General features: G+C 38.7%; 1 protein-coding gene across 3 annotated transcripts in view; it reads left to right on the top strand.

Moving 5' to 3' along the window:
* fam184a (family with sequence similarity 184 member A) overlaps nucleotides 1–4,179 on the top strand; it is a 278,742-nt gene that overhangs the window by 115,584 nt on the left and 158,979 nt on the right. The window lies entirely within an intron of this gene.

The raw sequence follows: 4,179 nt of genomic DNA, 5'->3' as shown, positions 1-4,179 counted from the left end.
TTCATATGAATCCACTGGGTTGCTCTTTAGATGGTCCATGATCTGAGTGATGCTCTGATTAAGGCATCCAGGATGCTGCTGCCTGCATCCTCACTAAAGCTAAGAAAAGGGATCCCTGTATCTCAGGTCCTTTCACACTAAAATTAGCAGGCCAACACAGATTTTTCAAAAATAGGTTGACCCTCTAACAATTGGCATTTGGCCATTGACAAAAAAAGATGAGTGTTACCCCCTGATGGCAAGCCGTGTGGCCTCTGTACTCCCACCACTGCTTGTCTGGTGGTCCCATCACACTGCGTGTGACAGAAATCAGGAAAGTAAACAATGGAGAGGAACATGGAAGGAAGCCAGGTGTACACAGTACTCACCACTGATGCGCCATGTTTATGGACACGTCTGGTGTGGTGTGTTGACATCCATATGTTGCTCTCAATGGTTTCCTGTAAATTAGCGGATTGACCGGGGTGTGATATTACTACTGTATTCCGAATAGAGCCGAGACTTTGAAGGCGATTTTAACCCGGGTCGGTTGCAGAGTGGTTTGAAACGGGTCGACACGAGTCAGAGAACCTTTTCCACTGCCAATAAAAGCCAAATTGTTTGAAGGTTTAAACAGGTTTGTCCGCCTTTGGGAACGGAGTATCAGAAAATTGACAATTAAATACTTCTATTGGTCTATAAATTACTGAGTGACGTAGATAAAAATACATTACAGACTTGTTTGCAGTGGATCAATGTGCCCCACAGCTCTCAGGTCTTCTGGCTCTATTCTACTCCATCAGCCAGAATCAGAACCAAACATAAAAAGCAGCTTTTAATTCTTATGCTTCCATTATCTGGAATAAACTTCCTGGAAAGTTTAAAAGTACCAAAAGCACTACGTTGCTGTAAATCAATGTTAAAGGCTTTTTTGTCTCGATTTGCCTTTAGCTGTCCTATCTAAAAATTACAAGTTAAGTTTGTAGTCCAACTTTCTTTCATTTTACTATTCATTTTTTATAATTTTCATTTTAATTATTCATTATTATTCTCTTTGGGTTTCACTATGATGTTCTGCACTTTGAATTGTCTTACTACTGGAACATTCTATAAATAAATTTGCCTCGTCTCTATGGGTTGATAAATTTCAGCTTCATCTAATCGTGTGCTGTTCTTTTGTTCCATATTTCATGTTTTTCTTATTACTTATTACTTGTGCCGTGTCTTTATTGGTGTAGAGCAACTTTGCCCAGCAAAGCAACCAGACCCACCGAAAGTTGCAGGATGGTGTGGCCTGCCGCTAAGATGTGTCAACAGGACTTGGAAAAACTTGTCCATGCTTTCATCTTCAGTAGACTTGACTACTGTAACGGGGTCTTTACAGGTCTCCCTAAAAAATCAATCAGACAGCTGCAGCTGATTCTGAACGCTGCTGCTCGAGTCCTCACTAAGACCAAGAGACTGGATCACATCACTCCAGTTCTGAAGTCCTTAAAATGGCTTCCTGTGTCTCAAATAATTGATTTCAAAGTTCTTTTGCTAGTTTATAAATCACTAAACGGTTTAGGGCCAAAATACATTTCTGACCGGCTAGTACACTGTGACCCCCCCAGACCTCCAAGGTCATCTGGGAAAGGCCTTCTTTCTGTTCCTAGGGTAAGAAGTAAACAGGGGGAAGCAGCTTTCAGTTACTTTGGTCCTCACATCTGGAATGAACTCCCAGAAACCTGCAGGTCCGCTGCTACTCTCACTTCTTTTAAATCAATGCTGAAGAACTTTCTTTTTGATGTTGCCTTTCTCTAAATGACGTTCATTTCTTTACTGTTTAATCTCTTATACTGCACTGTAATTTTTATTCTTTTTTTATTTTGTTTTATTTTTAACAGTTTCTTCTGCATTTTAATAATCTTTTTAACTGATTTTATGTAAAGCACTTTGAATTGCCCTGCTGCTGAAATGTGCTATACAAATAAAGCTGCCTTGCCTTGCCTTGCCTAAGAATGGTGTGCTTCAGGGCTCATGCATTACACAAGCAGTTGGTACACAGAAACGTAATTTAAAACACATTCCATGATTATAAATGAATGAGAAAGTTTTAAAATCTGTTTTAATTTCAAAGCAGCACCTGTTTAAAGGTTTATGGAGTTAACCCAAGCAGCAGAGGTTTGTATATTTATATCTCCACCAAAGTTTTGCTTCATGCATGGTGGCTTTTTGCAGGGAAATTAAAAGGGAAGAAGGAAACTTTTACATTTGGTTACAACCTGGACTATAATCTGAAGAAGGAACTGATAATCCATCAGAATGAGAGTTTTTAAAGTATGTCACATTGCTTTGTTGGGGTTCGTATAAATATACAAAGTTTTTGAGTCTGCATTAGCTAAGCGCTAAAGTGTTAAATTAGTGTGCAAAGTCAAAGTGTCCTGTGGATAAGAAGCTGCTCAGACAGGTCACACTGGAAAAAATCTAAATCTAGATAAGTAATTTTGTTCTTAAAATAAGTGCAATTGTTCTTGAATTAAGGACGTAAAAGAGACATTTTAACAATGGAAGAAGACAATTTACCCTTAAAACAAGAAAACACAATTGCATAGACTTATTTCAAGTGCATAATACCTAATTATCATATTTTAAGAGTAAAAATACTCATTCCATTGGCAAACTACCTCATTTACCTTCTCAAATGAAGGATAAATACACCTAATTTAAGAAATTTTTACTTATTTCTAGATCATTTTTCCAGCTGAATTAACTCTTTGTCTGCCTTAGAGGAGGAAAACAAACTTGTAAGTGAAGTGTCAGCAGACTTATTAGATGGGGAATAAACAAAAACGTATTCACTTGTCAAATTTGGTCCTGATGAAATCGTCATCTTCTCTTCTCTCTCCGTATCTCTGCCTTCTTCTCTTTATGAACTCTGGTCCAAAACACCCTGAGTATCTTCAGCACATTGCATCTACCTCAGTGCCCTGAATTATCGACCCGTTTCTCCAGAAATGGCAACACATATTTCAGTTTCTCACAGCAGTGAGGGGATGCTGGCTCCTAGAGTGTTTTTTCCTTTTATTTTATTTATTTTTTTGACGTGGAAATGTGAAACCCGTTTCTGTCCTCGCTTTTTGTGCCCGTGAGCCGGGGATTACCGAGCTGTCAGATTACGGCTCTCCGGACGGCTGCGTGTATTTTTGGGGATGGATTTAAAGGTCAGACTTGTGCAAAACAGTTTTCCTGTGTTATTTTTAACCCCGGTGATACACTGCATCAGCCCATTTCTAATTCATGACCACGGGGGCATCACTGAGCTAATACTGGTATGATCAAGGCGCGGCTTGGGAATGCTGTAACAGCACTGAGGCTCATTTATGTGGTATATCTGCTTATTTGTAATGCAGAAGCATTATAGGTCTTATGCTATGGCAGGCTTAATCCTCTCGTTTGCATTCAATCTCCCTGCTGATTTGGCAGATCTGCCATGCTCATACACAAATCAGTAAAGCTTTCATGGATGTATTAAATGTTTCTGAGCTCTATAGTCAAGTTATATAACCATCAGAACCATTCAAGTCCTTACATTTAAAAAGTAAAGAGATTCATCATTTATTATAACAGAGCATGAAGACATAAGCAGTTTTTAAGATACTAATGCTGAATCGACTGCAGCCCTCTTCATGAATAAATGCAGGGCTGTTCTGTCTTGTAAACTTCTGCATTTGGTTCTAGCAGCATCGACGTAAGCCAACCTTTCATCCTGCAGTTTTGATATTCCACCCTCTAGCCTGAAAATGATCTTTGCTGCCCAGTCTGTATAAAATATTTAGCAATGCGTATGCAAAGAGGATTAGGGCCAGTGGAAAAAAAAAAGTTAACTGATTTTTAAATTTTATTTCAGTGTAGTATAGTATTCAGTGTTTTTCTCAGAATTCGGACTTTAATCTCAGAATTCTGACTTTATTCTCATACTAAACTGAAATAAAATTTAAAGATCAGTTAACTTTTTTTTTTTTCCACTGGCCCTAATCCTCTTTGCATACGCATTGCTAAATATTTTATACAGACTGGGCAGAAAAGATCATTTCCGGCTAGAGGGGGGGATTTCAAAACTGCAGGATGAAAGGTTGGCTTACATCGATGCTGCTAGAACCAAATGCAGAAGTTTACAAGACAGAACAGCCCTGCATTTATTCATGAAGAGGGCTGCAG

Source organism: Cyprinodon variegatus, unplaced genomic scaffold (genome assembly GCF_000732505.1).
Source record: "Cyprinodon variegatus isolate N-32 unplaced genomic scaffold, C_variegatus-1.0 Scaffold76, whole genome shotgun sequence".
In the NCBI taxonomy this organism is placed as follows: Eukaryota; Metazoa; Chordata; class Actinopteri; order Cyprinodontiformes; family Cyprinodontidae; genus Cyprinodon; species Cyprinodon variegatus.
This window is presented reverse-complemented; position numbering and strand designations above follow the sequence as displayed.